At 38.6% G+C, this 18145-nt stretch overlaps 1 protein-coding gene across 2 annotated transcripts in view; it reads left to right on the top strand.

The window, feature by feature from the left end:
- Positions 1 to 18145, top strand: part of tln2b (talin 2b) — a 679676-nt gene that overhangs the window by 35541 nt on the left and 625990 nt on the right. The gene's annotated exons all lie outside the window — the stretch shown is intronic.

The raw sequence follows: 18145 nt of genomic DNA, 5'->3' as shown, positions 1-18145 counted from the left end.
TGATAGTGTGGAGGCAAGTGGTCGGGAAGAGGCCCCAAGGTGAAGAAGCAGACAGTGCCAACAGAGCAGGGTCAGTACTGCTGAGTGCCCAAGGAGCAGGAGTGTCTGATTGCTCCAAGTGAGCTCCTCCTGAAGGCAAAGTGATTGCGGTGGAAGAAAGGAGCAGTACTTGTGAGGTTTCCCGCTGAAGGCCATAGGATGGTGGCAGTATCATGAAACATATTTGAAGGGTGTGCAGTGGAGACCTCTCTTACAGAAACAAGCACCAAAGCTGGTATTGGTTTTAATGGATATATCATGGTATTGATTTTAACCCCATTTTATCATTGGATTATTTATTGTTGATTTTAACCTCCACTTTCATCACTGTCTTAATGGATAATTTGCTGAAGATTAAGAGTGCTGCACTTTATTTATTGAACATTGCTTTTGCTTTTTTTGTTGCTGCCCTGTCTTTCTTGGTTTACATCTATCGATGTCCCAGGATTTCCTTTGTATATTGTCCATATACTCTACATATATTGTACAAAGTACAGTATACCTTGCAGTTTAGAAATATTTTGAGGACTTAATTTTGTTAAGTGAACTTTTTTTTTTTTTGGTTTGTAAACACTTGCAGGTAGTTCTATTCTGCGTATTTCACTGCAGTGAATAAACAGTTCCTGAATTATTAAAACTTGATATTAAATATGTATTGTCTTACCTACTGAACAAATACTGAACACGTACCAGAGCTATTTTGTTGTTTGTATTTAGACAGAATCAAAGGCTATGTGTAATGCAAAACATATACAGTATTTTGATATATCCAAATGACTTGGTACCAAACAGTTATTTACAGAACTAGTACTGTGTTAGTGAGTACGGGTGTGTAGGTGTGTCAGCCTTTCAGTGGTCTTGTTGGCAATTCATAGTTAATTCCTGCCTTGAGGATGATGCTACTGGAATAAGCTCTATCTTTATCTATAATAGATAAAGGAAATTAAAAAAAACATTTATGGCTGAATTGAAAATATTAAAGTTTTTGGGATTTTGAAGTGCTGCTTTGGACAAAATAGACAGAAACATGGTACTGATTGTTCCCTGCTTGCTGAAAAAATTGCTCAACCACTTTATTTTCTTGGCTCCATCCTAAAATGATTCTGGCACAGAAAAAGTTGATAAGCACACTTATATAATAATTGTATTATCATAAGTAATATTTTGTGAGATAAATATATTCATAGCTAACTTGCACTTCATAACCTCTGTGAGGGACAACCCGTTTTCTTGCCCGACCGGGATGCCCTTGAGGTGGAAGGACAGGAGGAGACCGCTTACACAGGCCTTTGTCTCCCCAGGATGCTAGATGGCATTGAGCCCAGGCTCAGATCTCTGCATGGGTACCCACAGGTCATGTCGCATATTGTAGCCCTGGGGCAAAGCCTTATTGGATCTTGTGGCGGCCACCAGGGGGAGTAATGGGATTTGGGAGTCTCTACTCCATAGGGCTCCAACCTTACCTGGAAGTGCTTCGGAGCTGCAGTGTCATGTCACTGGAAGCACTTCTGGAGATTATCTAAAAGGGGCTGCCTGCCCTACATGGACGAGTCAGAGTGGGTGGAAGGTGGATGAAGCTTGCGAGGAGGAGTGACCAGTGGGAGAAAAAGAGTTGTGCTTATGCTTTTAATTGTGCTTTATTGTGTGTACTTGTGGTGATGGGAGACTTTTAAAAAGAAGAGTTTCCCATAATAAAAGACTCTTTCCCATTTAACTTGTGTCTGTGCCTCTTTGTGTTGGGTGTTTGGGGAGTTGGAGCACTTGTGGTGTTCACACCTCCAACTCCGTACATCTTGTTTGCCGGTTGCTTTAACTTATTTTTTGGTTTTGTTTGTTAATTTATTCTCCTGAAACTTTGCTGTCACCTTCTGTTTTCTTTTAATTGCTACACCTCTGTAATTTCTCTGTGATGTTCATCGTGAATTATGCCTGCTGCATGGCTCATATGTGCTCTCAATTTTGCCAACTGTGCTTATACTAGTAAAGGGGCTGAACATTGGCAGGTAATTTGGCACGTGTCTTTGAAATGTTATTGGCAATATTTTTTTACAACGTTTACTATTGTATCTTTACTCTCTCCTGATAGTTTAACCTACTTGTTATTTTTATTAGAATTTTTACTTCCATTTTTTTTGTTCTGGTTCTTAAGTTTAGAAGTAAAATTAAAAAGCTGTTGTGGGGTCATATATAAATCACTCCTCAGCTTTACTAGGGGAGGCTTAGTGTTTGGGCTTGGTCTTATGACACCATAAACTGCTTGGCTGTTCTTATTACTTGCCAACAAATATGTTTCAACAGCTTAGCTTCATTTTCCATATAGGCTGATTCCTGGCAATTGCAACTTTCAGAAAATGTATATTTATTTTTATGCACTGTATATGTCTATCTCTAAATACAAGTGGAGTGTATAGTTTTACCCATCCTCCACACTGGGGCTTCAGGCAGTGAGAGCAGTTAAAGTTTGGCTCAACAGTGGGTTGGCTGTGGAATAATTATTGTGGATTTATTTAGTGCTGTGTGATAGATCGAACGCTGTAATTGTATTCATTATAGTTTAATAGGTAATATATATTACACTACATAGTGAGTATTATATTCTGCAAATTTGCTATGTATGCTGTTTTAATTCTGATGAGATGAAAGCATTTCTGACAATGCGGTCAAGATGACTGAGTGACTGCATGGAGAAAACACACAAAGAAATAGCGGTAAAGAAACACTAGATGATTTAGTTCTCAAAAAAAAAAAAGACACTCATTGATATGGAGATAGCTTAACCTTAAAGGGGCATTACCCCCAAAAGTGAATATTTTTGTGTGTTATTTACTCTAAATTGTTGTGGTGGTTGAGAAAAAATTCAATCTCATGTTTACAGGGAGAACAGAGATGATAATATTCCTGGTACAATAGACTTGAATGGAGACTTAATTTGAGCTTACAAGGTCCCAAACACATGTTTAGGTTGAAATATTGTTAAATTAACTACTTCTAGAAAATCTCCTCGTGCACAACAGTGAAGTGAACTTGAATGGAGTCACGTTTTTTAATTGAGGATCCTCTCCTCTCCTTATTCATTAGTTGTTGAGACACAACAACAGTACTGAAGGGATTTTCATCTGCATTTTTTGAAAATGCATTCAGTAAGTGAATTGACCCTCTGCTTGTTGAAGCAACATTTTTTCACCAGCATTTTTGTAACTCTGTGTCCTTTAAGTGTACATACCACTGTCAGACCAGACTCTACACTGTTGATACAATATATAACTGTTGAAGCTCCAAATGAGTTTTTATTTGGCTGAACTCCTTATTATTGAGTAAATCCTTTTGAATTTCTTCATTGTTTATCTGATTGACACCCTCAGTTCTATATGTGGAAAAGGTAATGTTCTCTTCCTGTGGTGGGACTGCTGAATTTGTGCTCTTGAGTACAGCACATTTTCCCAACAAACCAAGAATTTATTAAACATGTACAGGTATGCCTGTATTATAATTTTTTTCCTAGCTGGACTTCTAGTTTTTCTCCATTTTCATATTTTTATTACCATGCATATTGCTTTGTCCTTGGATCTCTAAAAAAGGAATTGTGACTTTTTAAAAATTTTTTTTATTAATATGCTTCTTGGGCATGTTGTGTCAGTGGAAACTAGTATTTTAAAACACATGTTAGCCTTTTGCTATGCTTCTGAGCAGGGTATTTGATCAACAGCACGTCTTTGAATATTTCCTGACATCCCCAGTTGACATCTCCTAAGGTTTTTTCACATCTTATTTAGAATAAAATTTAAGAATGAGTTTGATGGAAATTAAATGTGACATGACATGCATACTGCAAGTGCATAAAAAACAGTTGGCTTGGTTTGAGTTTGTTTGGGGTCAGATATTACATTTATACCGAAGGAAACTAAGAGCTTGATATAGAGTGCATTATGGGCATTGTCTTCTTGTGGAAAAAATCACAGCCAGCCAACTAAATCTCAAAAGTCTAAGGCTGGCAACCAGAGGTTTAGATCATTTATTAAACACTAGCAAAATACCGCCTTAAAATTTTTATCAAGAAGAAAATTAAACCTTTTTAAACTGAGGGAAAATATATCAATAATTATTTGTTATGGATCTCTTTGTTACCACATTGTGAGTTCAGCCCTCCGGTTGTAATATGACCAAGCTGTGTGCTGAGCTTACTCTTGAGCATGCAACGTACAGTTGGCCATGTGAACAGTAATCTTGTTTCATATCTCACAGCTTGGATTGCTGCTGTCATAATCGGTTTGAGTTTCATGGTTTGTTTCAATGACGACAGTATTTGCAGGACTTGTTGTGTTGAAGTGACATTTGGCATCTGTCAAGCGTCGTAAGTATACAACCGGTTTCATCGATAACTTTACATCCAGCTTTTGAGAGTTTAAACATTCATAAACATCAAAGTGTCCACTACTGAAATCGTCACCTGTCAATCTAAGATGTTTAAGAGGCATTGGCGGTTGTCGAAAAGGTGTAAAATATTTGGCCATTTCGGTACACTTGAAAGCGACAACCGAACAATTCAGCGGCAGCCATCAACTCACATGCAGATTTATAGGTGAAGGGCTTAAGCATTTCACTCTTATAGTGCTCCTGTGTAGTATAATTATCTCCTGTACCGTCATCCGTCCACACCTTGAACCTGTTCCAGTCATTCAATACATAAGACACAATGTTCCTCCGGATATGAAGAGTGAGCCTGATATGGCCGTGCAAGATGTAACACAGAGAATGGAAAAGGCAGGTGCCATCTCCGGGCATGGAAACCACTCGGTAAGTGACAGTTCTTTGATCGATGGTGATCACCTCGATAGACATGTTAATGGGGGTACGGTTGGAATGATAAAGGAAATGGGTACCTGAACAATGTAAAGTAAGTCTAAAATACCTAAACAATAACTATAATCGTAATAAATGAACAATAAAACAGCGGAGAAGCCGTGGATTAAATAAAAAGGCTGTAGTTATCAGCAGGAAGACGTGAATCCCGTGGCGAAGCAAGGAAGGGAATGTAGAGACTGGAGCGACGGACGGCCTTATATAGGCAGGCAGCCAACAACGTGGGAGGCGTTGGGATGGGGGACCCAATGCTGCCTCACACGGTGACCGAGCTGCAAGCTATGGATGTATATATGTACGTAAGTCGGATTCAGTTAGCGTTGGGAACCCCGTACCAAATTTCTTGAAGATGGGCCCATAACATAAGTAAAAAAGACTGTTGAAAAGTTCAATATGGCGGCCGACGGTGGCATCATACCACCGAAATAAGTACCAACTTTCAGCCTTCTACCTACACAGGAAGTTGGAAAATTAGTAAAGTTGGAAAGTTCAATATGGCGGCCAACAGTGGCGTCATATCAGCGAAATAAGTACATACACCGGTTTCGGTTAGCGCAGGGAAGCCGCCTACCAAATTTCGTGAAGATGGGGCCATAAATAAGAAAGTTCAACATGGTGGACATTGTCGACCGTTATGACTGTTACGTGTAGAATTTCGAAGTGAAACCTGCTTAACTTTTGCAATAAGCTGTAAGGAATAAGCCTCCCAAATTTCAGCCTTCTACCTACACGGGAAGTTGGAGAATTAGTGATGAGTGAGTTAGTGAGCGAGTGAGTCAGTCAGTCAGTCAGTCTTTGCCTTTTATTAGTATAGATTCTATAATACACTTTAAAAACATTTCACACTTTGACAAACATATTGAATACAGACTTTTTAGCTGCACTTCTGTATCATTTGCATATTGAATGTATTTAATCTTCCATCCACTTACTGAACCTGCCTATCTAATCTCCAGGCCAGTTCGGCAGACAGCTTTGGGCTCACAAGATAGCAACCAACCCTAAATGGAGCTAACTTGGGTGATGTTATGCCTGGATGTGTATTTTTCTGTATTTTGTTTTATTTTTATTATTTATTATTTTTTATGTTTTTATGTAATTTCTTTTATCTTTTTATATTTATTTAATATGTCTTTAAATTAGATTCCATTACGTACATTTTGTGGGTGGAGACCCAGGAGGCGGAGCCACCCTGATGTCACTGTTGCTTGGTCCTCCCTGTGGCTTTATCGACAGATCTGAGACAGAGGGAGACCAAGCCAGTGAATCACTTTGAGTTGTCTGCTGGAGATTTATAAGATTTTTCTTTTGATATTTTCTGGATCTAAATTTCTTGCTTTTGTTTTTGGATTTCTGTTGTGTTTTTTCGTATTGTGACCTGGTTCTGTTTTGGACTGCCTTTGTAGGCAAATCCTTTTTTGCCTGTTTTTGCTCTTTTGAGCCCTTTGTTACATTTTTCTATCTTTTGAAATTAATATTTTCCTTTCTAAAGATTTTTTGTGGGATTTGTCTTTACTAGTCAAGAGTTTTCATATGTTTCTCTCTGTAGTAAGGCATTTTTCCATACTCTGGCCCTGTCAGCTACCCATTTTGTGTCCTTCTGGGCGAGAAGACAACAGGTAGCTAACAGAGCCAGGTTGATGTGAAGTGACCTTTTCTGATCCGGTCAGGGGAGGTTCTTGACCTGCTTTATGGTTATTATGCAGTCCTCAAACACTTTTTTGCCATGTTTGTGTCACTAAGTTACAACAGGTAGCACTTACCTATATCAGGCAAATTCTGGCATGTTTTGTGCTAAAATTATTCCTTTCTTGTACCCGATGATTGCTGGGATAAGCTCCAGCTTCCCTACAACCCTGCTAATGATAAGGTTTGAAAATGGATGGATGAATGAAATCAGTATTTGGTATGATCATTACTTGCATGTAGTTTCTGAAGGTACACTGTGGTCAGTTGAGATGAGGCCTCTGTGGAGAACATACCTATGTTGCAAGATTCCCAGATCTTCTTTTGGTTGGGTGTTAGGGGTCATTATCATGCTGCAGAATGAAACTGGGATTGATCAGATGCCTCTCTGTTGGTGTTGCATGATGGATAAGAATCTGCATTTACTTCTCACTACTGAGAGGGCCTCAAATCTGCAGAAAACCTCCATCGTGTCCCACTGTTCCATGCACCATTCTCCAGCTCTTTGTTAGATACACTGCCTTCTGTTAGAGCCAAAAATTTCATGTTTTGACATCTCAGAGAAGAGCACCTGCTGCCATTTTCCTGTTTTTGTGAGTATGTGAATCATTTGAACTTTATTTTCAGTTCGGAGGAATGGCATTAGGTTGCACCTCTTCCATAAAGACTACCTCTGTGAAAACTTCTCTGAGTTATAGATGGGTATATTAGGGTCCCCCTTGTGTCTTAGCTAATTGCATTTCTGGAGATCCTCTGATTTTGAAAGGACATTAGCTTGATGTATTTTTTGTTTGCTCCACTCAACTTTTGTGGCCATCTGCTGCATTTCTGGTGCTCCACCTTGCCTATTTGCTTCTCTAGAAAGGCTTTGACAGAACATCTGGAAGCTTGTATCTGCTGCAGAATTTCTGTTTGAGAGAGACCTTAATGATTCAGGACGACCACCTTGTGTAATTTTGGTGTAAAATTAGCAGGTTAATCCACCACATCTGCCACAATCTCAACTTTTCAGTGTGGTTATCCCTTGTCCAGTTTTATTCCTTGTATGGAGCTGCTTCTGTTTCAGTTAATCACTTTGGTTCAGCCATTATGCCATTATTTATTAGAACCTGTTTATTATATCTGCTTAATTAAGCATTTGGCTGTATGCCTACAAAAATCTCAGTTAGATGGTGCCCCATTACTATGTTAGTTTCCTTGCCTAAGAAAATTCAGATATCTTACTGTATTGCTTCACTTTCTGCAAAAGAGATATCTAGAACTCAAAAATAATCTCTTTGCTGTTTACACACTAATCCAGAAGACTAATATTTTTGTATACTATATAAAGTGCCTAAGACTTTTACACAATACTGTATGTCAGGCATTTTATCTCTAAGCACATGACAGCTTAACACTGCTCTCATTTCAGTTGTAAGGCAGGTTTCCGAACCTTTGCATTTGCATTGGCTTGCTGAGCTGCTGTATCAGCGATGGCTTCTGTTTCCCAATAGCACCGAGAGTAGGAGTAGCCAAGGTTTTCCTTTCACTTGATACAGGAGTGGCTTGCTGCCAATGACCTTCATCATTTCTCAGGCTCACTATATTATTTTAGAATGTTTATTGTGTTGAGAAAATTGAAAGCAGCCCTTTTATGGTCAAGTTAGACACATTTTGTATCCACCACTGAACTGGCAGTTTTGTACATTAATACATGCTCTTCTCTGCTGGCTTGCCCAGACTGGATATTTAGAATATATGATTATGTCAGCACATCCAGGTTCCAAAATTTTTAGTGTTTCATTAAGTTAACTGGTGTTTTTTTTGCGTAATATTTTGTTTAATAAAAGATATTTTCCTTCATGAAACAGTCTGTTGAAAGAAATGTGCATTCTTTTAGGGTGCCATGTTTATAGTTATGTACTTTTCTGTGCCTTCTCTATTAGTTTCCTAGACAGATTTTGCTGGCTTAGTTGATTTACTCTTGCCAGCTGAGTTCCAAGTGCAGCTCATAGTTAGCTGATATTACTAAAAGCAACTAGCTGTGAGGTGCTAGATGTTTTCAAAAAGTCAGGCATATTGGCAGGATTGTGTGTGGTAATAATTGTTAAGGAGTTGTGGGTGGTCACCCGGCAATAGATTAAAAGGTACAGAAATTTGCCACCAAGTACATAATCTTTGAAAAGCCCACACTGAATTGCACCTCTGTATATCATTGCAGGCAAGCCAAATTCATTTTTTGGAAGTAATACTTACTGGTGGAGGCAGATGTATTTCCTTCTGTCTGCTAGATAGCATAGATCCTGAATATAAGAGTAGTGGACTTGAAACTTGCAAGTTGTTTTATAGTTTGGGCTCTTTTAAGGTACAACAAAGTGCAAAAATTCATTATTCTCAGAGGGCATCCAACTTGGTTGCTGGAAAACATCATGGACCTTTTCCTGTCCTGTGTTGTGTAAAAGTGGCCTGTTTCCAGTATTTCATTGAGTTTCTCATGAGGATGGAAGAGAAACCAGAATCTAAGAGAAAGAGAGTGAAGGTAAGAGAGTGCTTGTTTGTGGTAACAAGATGTTGTAAAGACACCCAATTGAACAGATAGGGCAGTATGCTGTATAAATTGGGTCAGAGGGGCATTAGGGCTTTCTTTGATTCTTTTTGTTCATCCCTTCTCTGTGTATGTGTTGATGAATACCGTATATACTCACGTATAAGTCAGGTCTTGAAACCCGAAAAATCAATCATAAAATCAGACCCTGACTTATACACCCATTCAAAAATACACCACTTAAATTTTTTTTTTTTTTTTTTACATCTTCTTGTCTCCCCCAATCTTGCATCAGTTTCTCAGTAGCATTGAATTGCAGCAGCGCAGTTAAATTCTTTTGCTACTTCAACGACATTTAATTTAAAACCAGCGTCATATTTTCTTCTGATCGAACGTTCCATCGTAGATAAGGGATGCTCTTACGATAAAGGTGTATGAGGGTGTGAGATACAAAAAAAACAAATCGGTGCAAACATTGCTTCGGAATAGTTTGGGTATTACCGTGTGATCACATAGGCACTATACATATTAAAAAAAAAAAAAAGGCAGTGTGCTCCGTGGTTACTCTCTCAGGTGGGCATTAGCATATCATAATCTCTTCAACCAATAGTGTGAGATTTCCGCATTCGACTTATACGACCGACATTATAAAATACCAGAAATTACACAGTAAAATCCCGACTTATCCACGGGAGAACTCATCTTCAAGTATATACGGTACTAGCAAAATACCCGTGCTTCGACGCGGCGAAGTACTGCCTTAAAATTTTTATTAAGAAGAAAATTAAACCTTTTTAAACTGAGGGAAAATATACCAATAATTATTTGTTAAGGATCTCTTTGTATACCACATTGTGAGTTCAACCCTCCGGTTGTAATATGACCAAGCTGTGCGCTGAGCTAACTCTTGAGCATGCAACGTACAGTTGGCCATGTGAACAGTAATCTTGTTTCAAATCTCACAGCTTGAATTGCTGCTGTCATAATCGGTTTGAGTTTCATGGTTTGTTTCAATTACGACAGTATTTGCAGGACTTGTGTTGAAGTGACATTCGGCATCTGTCAAGCGTTGCAAGCATACATCCGGTTTCATCGATAACTTCACATCCAGCTTTTGAGAGTTTAAACATTCATTGGCACAGACCTTTCGCATGTGCAAATGTTCAGTCAAAATTTGATGAACGGTAAATCTGTTCAAATTTAATTGTTCACTCAACATTCTTAATGTTAAACGACAGTCTGATCTCACAAGAGTGTTCACACGTTCGATGTTTTCATTGGTTTTCGAAGTTGAAGTCCTCCCTGAACGGTGTTCATCTTCAACTTGTTTTCTGCCTTCCAAAAATGATTTGTGCCAGCGAAAAACTTGAGCTCGGGATAAAGAATGTTCCCCATAGGCCTGTTTTAACTTTTCAAACGTCACACTTGCCGTTTAATGGCACAACGTTGCTACAAATTCCGCTGTTCCATTTTGCGTGACGCACAACCAAAAACACAACTTCCCTAATAGCAGTCACAAAAATCACGTAATTAACAGAAGGAGTTGAAACTCGCACTGAGCTATGGGAGGGTACTGATACACGTGCTCTATCAAGGACAACAGCGCAGCGTTGCCAGGTCGCTTGCAGTGTTGCCAGTCTCATTACTTTTCTGCCACACCTCGTAGGCAGGCAGCCAACAACATGGGAGGCGTTGGGATGGGGGACCCAACGGCGCCTCACACAGTGACTGAGCTGCAGGCTATGGACGTATATATGTACGTAAGTAGGATTCAGTTAGTGTTGGGAACCCGCGTACCAAATTTCTTGAAGATGGGCCCATAAGTAACAAAGACCGTTGAAAAATTCAATATGGCAGCCGACAGTGGCATCATACCACTGAAATAAGTACGTACATTGGTTTCGGTTAGCGCAGGGAAGCCGCCTACCAAATTTCATGAAGATGGGGCCATAAATAAAAAACTTCAACATGGCGGACGTTGTCGACCGTTATGACCGTTACGAGTAGAATTTCGAAATGAAACCTGCTTAACTTTTGTAGGTAAGCTGTAAGGAATGAGCATGCCAAATTTCAGCCTTCTACCTGCACGGGAAGTTGGAGACGTTGGAAAGTTCAATATGGCGGCCGACAGTGGTATCATACCATCGAAATAAGTACGTACATCGGTTTCGGTTAGCGCAGGAAAGCCGCCTACCAAATTTCGTGAAGATGGGGCCATAAATAAGAAAGTTCAACATGGCGGATGTTGTCGACCGTTATCGACCGTTATGACTGTTACGTGTAGAATTTCGAAATAAAACCTGCTTAACTTTTGTAAGTAAGCTGTAAGGAATAAGCCTGCCAAATTTCAGCCTTCTATCTACACGGGAAGTTGGAGAATTAGTAGTGAGTGAGTGAATGAGTGAGTGAGTGAGTTAGTGAGGGCTTTGCCTTTTATTAGTATAGATTTATACTGTTCTGATTATTTTTTGTGTTATTTTAATTGTGTAAAAAGGCCAGAAAGTATTTTATGATCCGTATTATACAGTATATTGCACAGTAGAATACAGAATTCACAAAATGTAGAGATTAACTGTTGCATACTAATTCAGCAAAATGCAGGTTTATGAAACCAACAGAAATGTTTAATTAAATATGCTGGTTGACTAATATATGTGGTATAGTGGTTAGCACTGAAGCCTTATATCTCTGAAGACCTGGTGTCAAGTCACAGCTTTGGTACTGTCTCTTTTTTGCACATTGCCCTTTAATCTGCTTGCCTCTTTTACTTTTAGGTTACCCATCTTCCTCCCATATCTCCAACACTTGCATATTAAATAAACTGGTGTTTGCAGATTGTATTCACTTTTGAATATTGACTGTGTTTGTGCTTGAACTGGAGCTGCTTTGTTGGAGTCTGAGTAGAGGTGGGCTCCCTTTAACACAGTAAAAAAAAAAGCAGGTTCAGAAAATAGATTAGTGAAAGGTGTATGTAGTAGGAGTCAGTTTAACTTCTAAATAATTAACAAATGAATTCACCATGGATGCTCGGATCAGGGGTTTTAGTGCCGAAGCTGATCACTGATATCCTGTTACTAGATTGGCTGATTTGGATTTTTTTGAGAAAAAAAAAATGTAAAAACAGGAAAACATATATAGTAAATAAAATTACAAATAAAACAAAGAAAAAAACAAATCATGGTTGAAAAATCATTAACTGATGAATTTGAAACGTTAGAAAGGTCATAAACACCAGCCCCCCCCAAATCCCCCCCCAAGACTTCATGGCCCTAACCCTAAAATACCCACTCACATGTAACAGCAAACAACCAATTACCCATAGTATGCAAATCATAATAGAGAAAAAAAAACTCAACACAGTACAGCTCCCAGTTTCTAATGCTATTGTCTTATGCCCCATTAATTCACAAAGCTGAGCCTTCTAAAAGCATCAAATTAGAATGAAAACTTACAGTGACTAAAGGATACACTATCTGGGTTTCCCCAATGACACACTAGTAGGAGTTTTAAAGCAATACAGGCAATGGAAATAATCTATGTGTGTAGCTAAGATATTGATGAAAGATAAACAGAGAAATCCAGTAAGATCACTAATTGTGGTGATAAAGGTACTTGAATATCCAGAATGGAGACAAGGGCACTTGCAACAAGATTCCACATTTCTGGCACCTCTGGGACATTCCTAAAAGTCATGCATAAAGGTGCCAGGCACCTTCGATGGGCAGAAATTACAGTCTGGCGAATCGGCCTTACCTATAAAAAAAAAAAATACTTAAGTTTTGTGATATATTTATGATGAACAAATCTAAAATGCACATACTGATAATCTGGATCATTACAAGAGGCATTTATGCTGTCAAAAATGATATCACAACAAATCCTGTTGCCAGACGTTTTGAATAGCTCATGGAACAGCTACTGGACTACACATAAAATTCAGAGACAGGTTTGGAATCAGAGCTAAGTACAAAGACAGAATTTAATTAGTGGGTGTACAAGCAGGGGAGCAGATAGAGCAATACCTTCTGCTAGGGGTGGGTGGTATGACCAAAATTCTATATCACGGTATTTTTCTAAATTATACCGGTTTCGCGGTATTCAACGGTATTTTTTTACCCATGCATGAATGGATGTTAACCACATTTTCCACTGCACTATTACTTCAGTAGACTGGCTAAGAATAACCTATTCCACTGTAATGAGCATTGTACATTGTACAAAAAAAACATTTTAATGTGCACACAAGTATTAATACAGTTTTGCATGGCCCTATAAAGTAATAGTTTTCAAGGGGATGGCACTAATGAAGAGAAGGAATCACATTGCATGACAGATGCAGTCAAAATATAGAACCTTTTTTATTGAACAAATTTTGCAAAAACTATAATTTTGTCAACATATTGTCAACCATCCAAAGAGGCATTTAGACTTAGTAAAATATCCAGAGGTGCTTGTCAAAAGTTGTATTGCACTGAACATGTCTTAGAAAAGGAATAAATAGTAAATATTATTTGTAAACGAACTACACTTTCTGTTAATGTTAACAATATCTGTCCACTGACATGTTAAAGTGACATTTTTTAACAAATTTACCATCATTAATCTGCATAATATTTAAAGTAATAAATATTAACAATAAAAAAATAATAATGCAACTTCCAGTAATAATACTATTACTTCAAAACTTCAAGCCCTGGTACCTTAGACAGTATTCACTAAAATAAAATAAAATAAAACAAGTGCAACTTGGTGATGACATCTTTACCAACTGAACCGTCATTAAGGCACATTGCATTAATATGGACCTTGCTTCAAGCTAAGCTACATACATAAATAATAAAACTGCAACTTGCATTTATAATGGTATTTGTGGCATAGTGGGTCTGCGGCTTAAAAAAAAAAAAGGTCTGTTTTTAAATCCAGTTCGCCATGTCCGTTTCCGTGGGTGCGATTACACGACTGCTGGGAGTTGATGAGGTGATTGGGGCGAGTTGCGCTTGATCGTTCTGTATTGATTCATCGGCTTACTGCGGCATGTGAATAAGGCACTGCGCCGACGGAGATGTATATTTATGAGCTGGCAGGATAGGGGAAAGCAAAAAAGAAAAGAGAGAACACAAGGAGGTTAAAGAAGGGAAAAGGCAGTCATGGGAGATGATCCAGACACCAGGAAGGTGAAGGCAGCACAAGCTGGGGCTCCATGAGCGAGCTCAGGCTTAGGCGATCTAGGGGCTGGTTCATCCCACTAACTAAGCGTGTAGAGTGAAGCAAACAAAATGTAAGACCACCCAATGGATCCGAGGAGTGTCTGAGTGAGTGCGAAGGAAGATGGGAGGTGTGCCAATCTCGGACGGTCTGACTGAGCAGTGTGGCGGCAGCCAACACTGGAGCTGGCAGAAAGCAGTTTGTGCTACAAAGGCTCCGCCAGCAACGCCCGTAAAGGGTGAGCACTTGGAGACAGAAGGTGGTGTGCTGCGATCGGACCTCTATTTTAACGGATTTATTTATTATGGATTTTATCCCCACGTTTCACTGATTTTAGGGATTTGCTATTTATTTGGGTACTGTATTTTTCTGAACGCTGCACAATGGACACTTTTAGTTTTACTTTTGACTGTTTTTAATAAAAGCATTTGAGCACTTTCCACCACCCCCTGACTTCAATAAGATTTCTCAGCTCATCTCGGTCATAAGTATCAACGGTGTTGGTTCAACAGATTCCCATGTGGGAAGAGGGAGTCTGTAGGGAACCGGCATTATCACACTATTAAACAGTAACCAGGTACATTACACAGTATTGAAAAAAAAAAATAAAAAAGTACAACTTGGCTTGCAGTATTATCCAGTAGTCCAGTACTATAGAAACAGTATTCACACATTGGAACATAATGGTCCGTATCTGAACTTTTAAAACCAAAGTATCTTCAGACAACAGACACGGCACCTTTTTTCGTTAAAAAGTTCTTCTGTGTCATCATGTTCAACTTTATTGTCTGCTACAGCTTCCGTTTAGGAATGTTCTCTCTCCATTTTCAGTGATCAATACCTCCACTAATGAATGTACCCTGCGGCATTCCTGTTTTGCGGTGCATCAGTGAAAATGGTCCCCCCTTAAACAGTTTCCCGCTGCGCCACGTTCCGAACGTTGTTTAGGCTATTTAAACCGGTGTTCCGGTATAAGACAAATCCATATCATAACAAAAATAAAAAACGGTTTTTAGTATGAACCGGTATACCGCCCAGCACTACCTTCTGCTTTAATGGTCGATCTTATACCATATACTATACCTTATAGTATACCATTGCCAAATTGCTCAAAGTCTGGAAATCCAAGCCCACCATCCATCCTAGCAAGAGCCAAGGTATGACATTTAAGTGCTGGCCTCTTTTGATTCCATAAAAATCTTGATGGCACCAACTTAACCTTTTTCCAAAAAAACAATGGGTGGGGCCAGAGGAACCATCATGTTAATATAATTTAAACAAGGTAAACAATTCATTTTAGTAATAGATCATCATGTCTGAAAAGATACATTTAGTTTATCCCATTTGCAAAGTGAGTCCTTTATTGCTTTGTAAGTACTCCTATGATTAACCAATGAAATTTCACTCACAGAAGAAGAAACTGTGAGCACTAAGTATCAAAATGATCTGACCACGGTTATACTGAAGGTGCCAAGAATTTTGAAAATGCAGAGTAGAGGTAGGGACTCACTGATTCTATTTCACAGGGTAACTGTCCAGTAAAGAATCCAGGCCTGTGTTCTTATCACTAGCAACCACCAGGTTGTATCCGTAAAATTGCAACAATTGCCCGGCAAGATCCTTGAAGAACCTAGGGTCACATGGTGTTGGTGCATAAATACAACAACATACCAGTTTCCGCCCATTAATTTCAAACAACGTGTACCAAAACCTGCCAGCCTGATCAGAGCCGGAGTCAATGATATTAAACTAAAGGGACTGTTGTACAAGTATCGCCATGCCGCATGTGATGAAAATGCCACCACCTTAAAGCACTTTGACCTCATCTGTGTGTGTTTCCATTAAACACAAAATATCCACCTTTAAACGTTGCATAAAATTTGAGACACTTTTATATTTTCCAGTGTACGTAACCCCCATTTGTTCCAATTTACAATTCAAATACTATCCAACCCTTAAATTAAAGCAAAGGCAACAAGGTAGTAACTGAGAATGAAAGAAGTAATAATCAAAAATAGTTCCATTGGATTGTGCTGCCCAAAGCAAGTGAACCCCACCCCAGAAACCAACCCATGAGGACCCCCACTCCACCCACCACTTATCCCACTCTTCCCACAGACCCCTCTATAAAAGACCATTAACCCCAAAAAATACAGAATAGTCAGAAAATAACATCTGTTGGATAATATACTGAGCAAAAATCTAAATATAATAATGGTCACTTGACATCCTGGTTCAAGATGCTTTACAGTCAAACAGAAAAACTTCCCCTATGCAACACATAACTCAAAGAACCTGCCTGGATCTTCATCTAACCATAAACAGATTAATATAAATACTGTGACAAAAAGATAGAATGGACACTCAGCACCACACCTAACACTTTCTGACAAGGGCATGTCTAGCTGAGCCCATCCTGCCCCCGACCCCCCAATTAGCTGTTAACAGAAACGCCTTGCAGATTATTGCGCTTTCCTCCAAAAATTTTTTTCCAAGAAATTGTTACCAATTTACTTATCTAAATCAAGTTAACACCAAACCACTGAGCTGCCCTTGCATTTTAAAGATATTGCATAGATACACAAAGCCCACTGAAGAGCATAATTGTATGACTTCAACTTTTCTGAGTCTGACTCAATAGATCAAATGCTTGCAAACTTCATACCATTTAATGGCAGCGACTGTGACGTCTCCAATGATGCATAGATTTCCATATATAGACATGCTGAGACACAACTGAGGGTGTGCATGACGAAAAAATACACCGCTTGAAACGGGAGCAAACATTGTAAATAATATGTATTATAAATGTGTTGGTGGGGTAGGGGGTATTTGGAAATAAGATTTTATTAAGAGAGGGTGTTTAGAGTTTCATTGGAAAGCTCAACTAACATAATACCTCCTGTAAAGGAGCACTGTTGCTATCTTACCATAAAGCTTAAAACAGACATTTTTGAGATTTAATGACCACCAATCAAATCTTTTGTAGTGAACTGGCTGATTTAGATCAACGGCCGACTGATCGGAGCATCACAAGTGTTTATTTTAAATGCTAAATATTACATCAAAAATTGGCAAGAGTTCGTTTTTTTTTTTTTTTTTTAATATTTTGACTTTGCAGTCTGTAGGAGGTCATTCATGTCTTAGGGGGAGCAGTGACTACGTAGTTGTCATCTGCCACACCTCTTTTCAACACAAAAATTTGAAGCATGGCTCTCCACCAAGCCTCCTTCATACTGATTTGCCTGATTACATTGTGTGTCCTTAGAAATTGTCTGGTGCCAAGCAAAAGACTCCACCTCATCTAAAAATGATCTCCTCCTTAGTACTCACTAATCTTATATAGAGAGTACACTGAAACTCACTTGTGTCAACTACTAAAGGCCGGACAGACCATAGAATGGCTTTGTGTTAAGTTGAGCATTGGAACTCCTTAAGCAGAAGTTTGATATTTTTGGAGTTAAGGTTATTTCTTCGCAATCCTGTTATATATTCATTTACCACATAAAATTGTGATCTAAAGTCAAGATCAATACTCTTAACATTTTTGACTTAAAAAATGAAAGTATGTAATAATTTGAAAGGCTTTTTATTCACCTGTGGATCCATGTATCCATTAGTCCTATTGTAAGCTGCACAAACAGCAAGGTATTTTTATAAATTGTAAAGTGTCTCTTCAAAACACAATTTTATGTGTCAAATTAATATATACCATGATTATGAAGAAGTAACATAGACTTGAAACAGACTTATTATCCTTTAGCATTTTTTCCTGTGTTTTTTATTTTAGATTTTTCCTCTCTGTGTTCTCCACTCTTAGTCTTTTTCCTT

The sequence above is a fragment of the Polypterus senegalus genome, chromosome 12, assembly GCF_016835505.1.
Source record: "Polypterus senegalus isolate Bchr_013 chromosome 12, ASM1683550v1, whole genome shotgun sequence".
In the NCBI taxonomy this organism is placed as follows: domain Eukaryota; kingdom Metazoa; phylum Chordata; class Cladistia; order Polypteriformes; family Polypteridae; genus Polypterus; species Polypterus senegalus.
Note: the sequence above shows the minus strand (reverse complement) of the source record. Positions and strands in the feature narration are given on the sequence as shown.